Genomic DNA, 12,015 nt, shown 5'->3' with positions numbered 1-12,015 from the left:
CAATGTTGATGCATTGTTATTAGCTAAAGTTCCTCCTTTATATTAAATTTCACTCTTTGCGTTGTATAGATCTATGAGTTTTGCCAAATGTATGATGTCATATATCTACCATTACAGCATCATTCAAGAATCGTTTGAGTGCCCTAAAATCTACTCTACTCCACTTCCATATTCCCATCCCCCCAGTTCCTGGCAACCACTAATACTTTCACTGTCTCTATATATACTTTCCAGAAGGTCATAAAGTCACAATGTTATAGTATATATATAGGCTTTTCAGACTGGCTTCTTTCACTTAGTAAAATGCATTTGTTTCCTCCATGACTTTTTGTGGCTCGATAACTTTTTATAAAAATCACTGAATAATAATCTATTGTGCAGATGTACCACTCTTTATTTATCCATTCACTTATTAAAAGATATCTTATTTGCTTCCAAGTTTTGGCCATTAGTTTTCATTAATTTTGACCACAGGACTTGGCATAATTAGTAGCCATCCAAGGGGATCCCCTGTATTCTTTTTTATTTTTCTTAGAAATCGCAATTTTAATTCCCCTCCAGAGCCAAACTTTATTCCCCAGCCAACAATGTAACCATCTCTTAAATTTTTTATTGTTTGTCCAGGAGCATGAAGAGTCCTGAAAGGCCACATAGCAATCTCTCATCCTCAAATTCAAAGGAATATTACTGTGAGAATATCTTCCCTTGGGTACTAATTCAGTAAAGCCTAGACTCTTAGGAAAAAGAGACAAAAATTTGAAAAGGATCAGTAATCGTAACGGTGAAAGGCATGACTCAGACATCCGTAACACAGGTCAAAGATTCTTATATTTGCTCCCTGGGAGACCCACACAAGCTCATACTTGATTATGAGTTCCGAACACACACCACATCCTCTAACATCAGCCCACCCTCGGAAGTATCATTTCTCACCACTCAGGGCTAAGAGTTATTTTTGGGTGACAGGGCCAATGGTGAAACAAGCAATGCGTCTATATTATTTTGTTATAAAGAGAGCTCCTTGCATACAAGCAGGGTAGAATCAGACACTATGGCACTGTATAAGGCATTCAATATGCTCATGGAGAGTGGTGATCAGAGAAGCAGAGTGTGCAGAAAAAGACAATGTCATCTCAGAATAGGTATCTATTCCAGTTGCAAAACTCCCTGTTGCCATGGTGACAGAGGAATTAAAATATTATCAATGAGCCTGCCAAAAGGTAAGTCATTTGTTCACCTGGGATATATCATTGAGTGCTTAGCCTTGGTCACTGTTGCTTGCATGCTGGACAGCTAATGGTCTCGGCAGATAAATTGGCTTTGGAGAAGCACAAGGCATGGAGTTGAGTCTATGCACGTTCTCTCTTGCTACCACTAAGGTAGTTTTGTTCATTAGTTTTCTGAAAGAGCAATGTAGTGCCTGGTGAAAGAGGTGGTTTCGTATCTACATATCTGATTGATAATCTTGACAGGAGTTCAGTAAGCATTCGTATTAAGCATAAATGTTTTCCCACTCTAGCTCATTCTTAGTGGTTCATCCACATATTTTTCCCTAACATTCATTATTATCACTCTTCCAATCTTTTTTTTTTTTTTAAGATTTTATTTATTTATTTGTCAGAGAGAGAAAGCACAGGCACACAAGGAGAGGGAGAAGCAGACAGAGGGAAAAGCAGGCTCCCCGCTAAGCAAGGAGCTCTGGAATCATGACCTGAGCTGAAGGCATACGTTTAATAGACAGAACCACCCAGGCGTCCCACCAATCCAGTCCTTAATCATTTAGCTAAATTATTAACTACCACTCATATCTCAATAATATCTCATCGTGGAGGAATAGTAGCCAACCAAATATATAGCTTGAAGTACCTCTTAGGTACCTCTTAGGATTACACTCAAGTGGACTATGATGCCTAAGCCATCTACTTTTGGCTGTCACTGATATATTGTGCATTGACTTCTATAGAATAGGCTCAATTTTTCTCTCGTTAGTCAGCTGGCCATAGAGAATTTCCCATGAAGACACAGACGAGGCTCAAGGAGGGGTTGCAGCACAGAGAGTAAGCTCATGCAGCTTTCTGTGTCTTCAGATCAACTTTGGCTCAAGTCCATATATATTATTCCTGCCTGCTACTGGGGTATACTAGTTAATTGGGTAGCACTAATTTCATGATAAACAATTCATCTTGTCCTGTTTTGTTCCACTGATAGGACTTCAGTTTCCACAATGGCCCAGGAACAGATCAAGAGCTGTCTCTTGAAAAAATGTTATTTTACAAAAAAAAAAAAAGAAGCATTTTGCTATAAACTCTTGTGAACTTCTGAAGCGTACTCTGGACCATTAGCATAAATAAAATATTGTATTTATATTTCTAATAAAGTATGTTAGAAAATGAGACTATGCGAGCAAAGGTCACCATGGGGTATTAAATCAATGGGATTGTCAATACAAATATCATAATAGAAATTAACATAATGCAAAAAAGTTAGGAAGTATGGAGCTAACATAACAAGAAAGAACTGTTGAAAAATAAGGACAAATCCATACATTAGCACACATAACTAACTTTGTTAGATCATGTCAGTTAGGTTGTGCCTGGTTGAAACCAGTAGAAAACTTTAATAACATAGCAACATTTAATTTTGACTTAACAAGAAGTCTTAAGGTAGCTGGTCCACAGGGTTGGTTTGGTGGCTCAGTGGGGATCTTAACAAACTAGTTTCTTTCCATCCTTTAACTCTGCCTTCTTCCAAATATTTAATTTCATCATCAGGTTTGTTACCTCATAGTTGTAAATCGTGGCTACAGCTCTAGATAGACTGTATTTATTTGAAAGTTTCCAAAGTAGGAAAACAGAGAAAAAGAAAAAAAGATCTTCTCCTTATTTCCATTAGGGGTGAAATCTTTCCAAGAATCTTCAAACTATTTCCTCTCTATACTCTATGTCAGAAATAGATCACAGACCAGCCTCTAAAACAATCACAAGCAAAGGAGAAATGATATTACATACTGACGCAAAATCCTTCATGATTCATCATTTGAGAACAAGATCTGTTATCAAAGAAAAAGAGAAATGACTGTTGGATATGCAGCAAGAGATTTTGACTTAATTACATTTTTTGTGGATACAGCTTTCTTTATAACCATCTGAGAATGGAGAGGGTCAACTCTGTCTTCTAGCTGTGTAATCCGTTCAATGATTTTTGATGTTATGACATGAAATAATTTCACTAGTGTATTTTTAAAAATTGGACTGATTGAAGATAAATTCATCTTTGATAGAGGTACCATGAGCTATTCTATTACTTGCCCCCAAGAAGAGATGGGCAAGAAGAAAATATGAACTGGTCAGGAAATTGAGTATACAAGAAAAAGCTAAAAGGTCATAACAAATACCTCTCTTCACCTCTGATCTTATAACAATAGCCACACACACAAACCAAAACACCACAAGAAGAGGAAATAGTAGGAAATTATAGAACACTGTGAGAAATATATTTTTATTGTTATTTCTGAGTCAAAATTCTAAAATTATATGAGTGACCTTGTATTAGCCAAGGTTCTCTAGAGAAATAGAACCAATGAGAGATATAAGATACACATACATTGGGGTGCCTGGGCGGCTCAGCTGTTAAGTGTTTGCATTTGACTCAGGTCATGATCTACAGGGTCCTGGAGTGGAGCCCTGTGTTGGGCTCCTTGCTCAGTGGGGAGCCACCCTTTCTTTCTGCCTGCCACTCCCCCCGCTTGTGCTCTCTCTCTCTCTGACAAATAAATAAATAAATTCTTTGGGGGGGGGGATACATTTACATCATTGCTCTCATGGTTATGAAGCATTGCCCCAGGAGAAGGAATGGTGTAGTTTCCTTTAGAAGGCCAGCAGGCTCAAGAACAAAGAGCTGATGCTTCATTCAAGTTTGAAGACAGAAAAAAAATAATCCTCTCTTAACTGGAGGAGGGTCAGTTTTTTGTTCCATTCAGGCCTTTAACTGATTAGATGAGGCTTACTTATGTTAGGGAAGATAATTTGCTTTACTTGATCTATGGATTTAAATCTAATCTCATCTAAAAACACCATCATAGAAACACCCAGAGCAATGTCTGACCAAATATTCGGGCATCCTGGAGTCCCATCAAGTTGACACATAAAACTGACCATGGCAGACCTGGTAAACCTTCAAAAAATATTGATGCCTCCAAACTTTGGAATAATCAGTATAATTACACTGAGCATAAACACATTCTTATATTTGCTTTCTCTGCCATGGTGTCTGGTTTGTGAGAAGAACAAAGAAACACAGTTCTTTGGCATTCTTCACTCTACATGTTGGCCTGTGTGTTAATGTGTGTTTAGTGTAAAATAAAAATAAGCTTCAGGGTTAAAGAAATCAAAATGGGTCAGATTAGGAAAAATCAGACCCAAGTATAGGTGTTCATTCAACAACATGAGCCAGAAAGGTAGATGCTAGCGAACCCCAGGATTATCAGCTAGATCCAAACACATGTCAACCTTGTTCAAAAGCTAAGGGAATCCTTAAAATTCAGATACTATTCCTGTAGGTAGCAGACTAAATTCTACTGGCATGTTGTTCTCTTCATATGTTATTTATATCCTCCAATTACTCCACAGGTCTTAGGAGCAGTCATTTTTTAACCATAAACTCTCTATCATCCTGTTGTGCAATGATAACCCTAACTCATCACCTACTCATTATGTTCCTTGTCCTCTACTTATTTATCACTGAAGCTTAATACAAAGTTGTTGCAATAAAAATGTGCATTGCTTAACGTCCTTAGCTAGCTATCAGGCAATTTGGATTTCTAGATCTAGCCATTCTTTTTTTTTTTTAAGATTTTATTTATTTATTTGACAGACAGAAATCACAAGTAGACAGAGAGGCAGGCAGAGAGAGAGAGAGAGGGAAGCAGGCTCCCTGCGGAGCAGAGAGCCCGATGCGACTTCATCCCAGGACCCTGAGATCAAGACCTGAGCCTAAGGCAGAGGCGTTAACCCACTGAGCCACCCAGGCGCTCCTAGCCATTCTTTTGTTATCATACATGCACATACTACTTATTTACTTATCAATTATTTCATTTCTAATTAAAGAGAAACCCTGGAATTTGCAAGTATAATAAAATATGATGTTCCTAAATTGTGCAGTATTGAAGCAAGAATACTGGTTAGAACTGTCATCTTTCATTTCATTTAATTTGGTCTGGAAAAACACATGGTTTGTGTAACAGTTGGCTTCAGGCACTAAGCTCATTTCATCCAGGAACATTTAAATGTAATCTAAACCGTCTTAAGTACTTTTTATGGTGCAAGAGGAGAGTCACTTCACTTTGAAAATGTAAAATCTCAGCATCACAGAGTTTAAGTATACGTTCCTGAATCTTGGGTTCTGAAGTTAATAGGAAAAAAAAATGCTGATCTGGAGAGGTTACCAACTGGTAATAAAGTGGGAGTCTTACATGTTGCTAATCAGATTTTAATGAGCAAAAATAAAAAACTTGAAAGTAGTATTCTATAAAAGCTTCTGGAGTAAAATCACAGCGGGTCTTTCACATTTGTTTAGAACTGGGAGGCTTGACTTTTTGAATGCAAACATGTTCTGTCCAATGTTTACAAGAAAGCAATAAGGTGCGGGGAAGGAAGTTTGACAGCACCTTTCGGAGTTGTGTTATTCCTACTATTTCCTCCCTTCTTGTCAAAGAGAAGAAAGAAGAAGGCTCCATCTGATTAAGTAGTGTTATTCAGCAAATGTAATTGCATCACCCCCACGTCTTAAATTAAAAATCTTGGTCTCTGTCTCTGTCTGTCATCTCTATTTTTAATTGGGATGGAATAACCCGTTTTGCCACTGATGATAATAGCCAGTATCTGCTCCTTCTCATTAAGAAACGTGATCTTTTTGCCCGATTAACTAATTTTGTCACATACAACTTACACAAGGGAGATAGAAGAGTTTGTAGTTTGCCAGAGCAGTGCTGCGATTGCACATACTCATACCCCGGGGATCCTGACGGATGGTGGGTTCTGATTTAATGGCTCTGGGAGGAAGCCTGTAACTTTCTGCCTTCTCCGCAAGCCCCCAAGTGAAGCTGATGTTGCCCCTTCTTGAGCAGCAAGGTCTAGAGGTCTAAAAATTGGAAAAGTTTAAAGATTTTTTTAATTTATTAATTTTTTATTTTATCTATTTGACAGACAGAGAGAGAGAGAGATCACAAGTAGGCAGAGGGGAAGGCAGAAAGAGAGGGGGAACCAGGCTCCCTTCTGAGCAGAGAGCCCGATGCGGGACTCGATTCCAGGACCCTGAGATCATGACCTGAGCCAAAGGCAGAGGCTTAACCCACTAAGCCACCCAGGCACCCTTAAAAATTGAAAAACTTTAAACACGCAGAGATCTAAACAAAATGTAGAGAACGTGGGAGGGGGGAATCCTTAATATTAGAAACAATAATATGTTTAGCTTGTTCAGAATAAAGCCCAGGAGGGTCCCAGGGATTCCCAACTTTGCTCCACTTGTAAGGAACGTGACTGTAAGGTCCACATAGAGCATCAATGTTGCTGTTCTCAAATTGATATAATCAGTTGTTTCCAAGATTAGCACGATTTATTTTTTTGCTGGATGAGGGCAAGTAAGGATTACAGCTGCTATTTGGAGAAATGCATTAGAGGGTAAAATGCTTGAAGAAGTTATATTACTGAAAAAAAAAAAGAATTGAATGAGAATAAGGAAGATCAAACTGAAATAAAGAATGAGTCAGTAGGGTATGGACTGTTAAACCCTTGATGAGATTTCACAGGTATTGACATAGTGGGAACTCAAAATAAGAAGAATGGGAGAAAAGGTCAATTTGAATCCTTAAAATGTTGTGGGAGGTTGGAAGTAAGAAATAATTTATCATGGAATCTGGTATTAGAATTTTTACGTATCTCATGGTAGAAAACAGAGAGAGCAACAGACCAAAAGCAGTAAGAAATGGGAGAAAGTTTTATCTGCAATTATTAAAACTAGGGGAAATTCTATAGAGCTATTTAAAGGAAGATTTATGAAATTTAGATTTACAGAGAAAATTTCCTGGAAAAGATATTATGTATGATCAATCATTCATAATATATATTTTAACAAAATTTGCAGGATATAAATAAAAGAAGGTAGTCTAGTATAAAACCTATGAATAAGGCGTATATAATTTTGCTTAGGAAACAATTTTGGACTAAAAAAAGTAGTGATTGAGGGTTTGCATTAATATAAAAAACAATAAGAAAAAAATGTTTATGTTAGGTCTGAAAATAGACAAAAAAGTGCTGAGTAATTTAATAATCAAATAAATACAAATTGAAGTAATAAGGTGCCTTCTAAATTCTATCAGATTTATGTGTAAAAAATGGTGATAGTTTTTCTTGCTAACAGTGTAGTGAAATGGGCACTTTCATATGCAACTCGATCAGCATATAAACTGGTACCATTATTTCTGCAATGCAATTTGAAAACATGCATCTCAAGCATCAAGACTGTTCACATACCATGATTCACTAATATAAATAATCATAATAATAGAAAATAATCATAAATGCATATAAAGAGTGATATTTATTGCACTGTTACTTAAAATGAAGAGTTGAGTACAACATTTGCTTCCAAAAGACAAAGGGAAGAAGGGCAGATTACTTAAATATATGATACAAAATTATGTAACAAAATGCAGTGCAGGTATTTAAAAGCACGGTTCTAAAACAAATATTAATGGCAATAAAAATTACCTGATATGTTTTCAAAAAGCCAGGGATTTTTTTTCTACCAGCAATATGGCAGACTACCTTGCTAGACCATCATCATGCTATATAACATCTACAAATACCAGATAAAATGTACATGCCATTTTATCAAGTGTATTGCTGACTTACTAAGGAATTAAGGTGTACCCATCAGAAGACCATGAAGAGAATACATGATGCCAGAGAGGTATGAAAGCATCATAACCAGAAACTTCCATAACACAGGGCTGTCCCTGAAACCCTGACTTGTCATTTTTATGACAATCCAAGATATGGGACAGTGGGAGATAGAACCTAGAGCCTTCTCAGTGCAGCAGTCTTACAGAGAGAACCATTTAAAGCCAGAATTCTAGAGGACTATAATTTCAGTGAAAGGATAAAGTAGGAAAAATAACTGCTTCTCGGAGGGGCAATCAGGAAAATTTTCTGCCCCAACTTGGTATTAGGTTAAGGAGTAAAATAATCATAATTTCATCTTCACCTGAAATTGTAGTTTAAATTTTCATGGTCTTCATGACTAAAAAAAACTCAACTGAAATTTTATAATTGTCCCAGTTTAGTGTTATTTCTAAGAACCCAGCCAAAACAAAACCAAAGATCTTTGAAGACATCTATGTATGCCAGGTCTTAGAGATTAATCACAGACAAAATTCCATTAGATATGGGATTAAACATAAACTATCACAAAACACATGAGGAGATAGGCATCAAGAGCAGAAACATAAAAATAGAACTCTACTCAAAGTGCCTGGTTGGCTCAGTTGGTTAAGCATCTGCCTTCAGCTTAGGTCATGATCTCAGGGTCCTGAGATTGAGCCCTCTACTGGACCCCCTGCTCAGTGGGGAGTCTGCCACTCCCCCCACTTGTGTGCTCTCTCTCTTTCTGTCAAATAAATAAATTAAATCTTTAAAAAAAAATAGAAATCTACTCATGAAGATTTCAGATATTACAGTTATTACATAACCATAAAAAAACTATGTTTAATATGCTTAAAGAAATCAGGAAACTGAGCTAGTAGCATAAGTAAGTAACAGTCTATAACATGCATTCAGAAGATTTGTGACTGAATGTAAGAAAATTCTAAAAAATGAAAAATATAATGAACAATAAAAATTCAATGGACAGGTTAAGTACTAGATTAGATAGAGCCAAAGATAAAATAAGGGACTGGAAGTTAGATATGAAGAAATTATACTGAATACAGCATGGAGAGGACAGAAAGATGGATATATGAAGTAGGATCGAGAGATAGGGGCACCATCTGATAAGATGTACAAAAGAAAAGTAGAGAATTAAGAAAGGTTTTAGTCAAGGACATAATATCTGAGGACTTTTCATAGTTCAAATTTATTAATGCTCAAGATGAAATAAAGCACATGCAAATTTTTCTTACCTGTAAAGATACTTCATTACAAGTTAAAAATTCTCCTCACAAAAAGAACCATTGAGGCACCTGGATGGCTCAGTGGGTTAAGCCTCTGCTTCCAGCTCAGGTCATGATCTCAGGGTCCTTGGACCAAGTCCCACATTGGGGTCTCTGCTTGGCAGGGTGCCTGCTTCCTCCTCTCTCTCTGCCTGCCTCTCTGCCTACTTGTGATCTCTGTCTGTCAAATAAATAGTCTTTAAAATAAAAAAAAAATTTTTAAAAAGAGGACCATCAGGCCCAGATAATTTTACTGATGAGCTCTATAAATATTTTCAAGGAATATATTATTTTTGTCATACAAAAACTATTCTAGAATGGGAAAAGGAGCACTTTTTAGTTCATTTTATGAGGTCACTAAAATCTTGATACCAACATTATAAAAGAAATTTACAACAAAGAATAATTATAACCAATCTCCTTCATGAAACTAATGGCAATAATTCTAAATTAGAAATTTGCAAATTATCTTTTATATAGTGATCTATAAAAAAAGAAGATACAGTATGAAAACTGGGTTTAGGCAGGATTTTTAACAATAGAAAAAAGTCTATAAATGTAATTTATCACATTAACAGGTTAAAGGAGGAAAAGCAAATTATCATCTCAGGAGATGCAGAAAGTGAATTCAATAAAATTAATTAAGCTTAATAAAATTTTTTTAGCAAACTAGAAATAGAAGAGCTCTTATTGTCCACCTATAAATCGGAAATTTCTTGGTCTTTCAAACAGAGGTGATTTAACACAGGTAATTGATTACTCAGATTATGAAAGCTAAACCAATTTTTTAAATTAACATATAATGTATTATTTGCTTCAGGGGTACAGGTCTGTGGATCATCAGTCTTACACAATTCACAGCACTTACCATAGCACAGAGCCTCCCCAATGTCCATCACCCAACCACCCCATCCCTTCTACCCACCTCCCTCCAGCACCCCTCAGTTTGTTTCCTGAGATTAAGAGTTTCTTATGGTTTGTTTCCTTCTCCAGTCCCATCTTGTTTGATTTTTCCCCTCCCTTTTCCCCACAATCCCCCCCACCCCGGCCTCTCAAATTCCTTATATTAGAGAGATCATATGATAATTGTCATTCTCTGATTGACTTATTTCGCTTAGCATAATATGCTCTAGTTCCAGCCACATCTTTGCAAATGTGAAAGCCAAACCATTTTGAGTCAGCTACTTGAGAGCAGGAAGCCAGTCGTGCCCCTAAGGCGAGAAGGATAGTGGGATGGGGTGTTATCAGAGTGAAAAGACTGGATTCTCAGGCAACTGCTAGAGCTAATAACAGCATGGTCTGGGAGAGCAGGTTTCATGGAAGGAGGAGCTATATCTGTTGGGAATTAGACCCTCAGAAAAGGGACAAATTTTGCTAGAGATAGGAGATAGGGAGATGATAACTTGTCTTTTCCCAGTGCCTCCCACTGGTAAGCCTAATGAAAAATGGGAGGTTAAACGTACCTGCAAATATATTTTCCTGAAATACAGAATAGATGAGGAGAGTAGATTGGAAGTGGTCTGAGAACGAGTTTGAGACCCTATAAATGACAGAAAAACAGGGAACAGAGGAGCTAGTCAAAGCAGGCTTCAAAGGTATGTCAATGTCCTAGTTTTAAACTTAAAGGAGGATATATTATTGCTTTATTACTAATGTGCCTATTTTATGCATATTTTATGAATATTTTATATATAGTCAGTATTTATTTTTCAAAACACCAGTATACAAATTTGCACTTACTGTGTAATCTCATTATTGCTCTATACATTTTTACATATAATATTCAAATACATAAATATGGAAATATTCATGAACTCTGAGAGAGAAACTATGAATGTGAAACAAAAAAGTACCCCAATTATAGTTATAAGAATTGAATTTAAAAATGAGGAGGCAAATTGCAAAAGAAATAACCAACTATCTTTAGAAATTATTCAAGGAATGTTCTGTGATCACTTGAAATCTGAATGCTACAAAGTTAGGGAAGCATAACTGAATTGCAGTTTAACTGAGAAAGCTTGTATGTTAGTAGCTATATTTATTTTATCTCATGAAATGATGTCTTAATGGAGGAGAGTTAATCTGCATGAAGTCTGGCTAGAATTGAGCTTCACGTTTGCCCGACATTGTCTATAGGCTAGTGACAGCCAGTACACAGGAATGATAATCTCTGATTTTTTCTTTTGGCATTAATAGGTACCAATATCAATCAGAGAAAAAAATTTGAAAGGGAGCGTGTTAAGATTTTAATAGTGACTATTTCTGTCAGTAATTTTTGTTTTATTCTTTACTATTTTCTATTTCCAATGTTTCTTACTAAGTTATATTATTTTTAAAAAGCAGAAATAGCAATGAATAATGCACTAAAATAAAATGAAAAAAAAAAATAAAACAACACTGTGACCTTCACCATTGTCTTAGGCTGCTCGTGCTGCGCAAATCACTACAGATTGTGTGGTTTATAAACAACAGAAATTTACCTCTCACAGTTCTTTTCTGGAGGCTGGGAAGTCCAAGATCAAGGTGCTGGTAGATGAGAGAAGCTATTTCCTGATTCACAGATTGCTGCCTTTTTCCTGTGTCCTTACATGGCAGAAAAGGTGAGGAATCTCTGGCGTCTCTTTCATAAGGCCACTGATTCCATTTCGGAGGGCTTGGTTCTCTCGGTTCTCTAATCCCCTCACAATGCCCTGCTTTCTTATACCATCACCTTGGAGGTAAGTACTTCAACATATATGTTTGGCGGAATACAAACATTCAGAACATAGCAGCCATGATTATGAGTCTGTCGTGAAAGGGAGAGACACAGG

The sequence above is a fragment of the Mustela putorius genome, unplaced genomic scaffold (assembly GCF_011764305.1).
Source record: "Mustela putorius furo isolate JIRA1106 unplaced genomic scaffold, ASM1176430v1.1 tig00000407_pilon_pilon_pilon, whole genome shotgun sequence".
In the NCBI taxonomy this organism is placed as follows: Eukaryota; Metazoa; Chordata; class Mammalia; order Carnivora; family Mustelidae; genus Mustela; species Mustela putorius.
The sequence above is the reverse complement of the archived record's forward strand: the minus strand, read 5'-3'. Positions refer to the sequence as shown.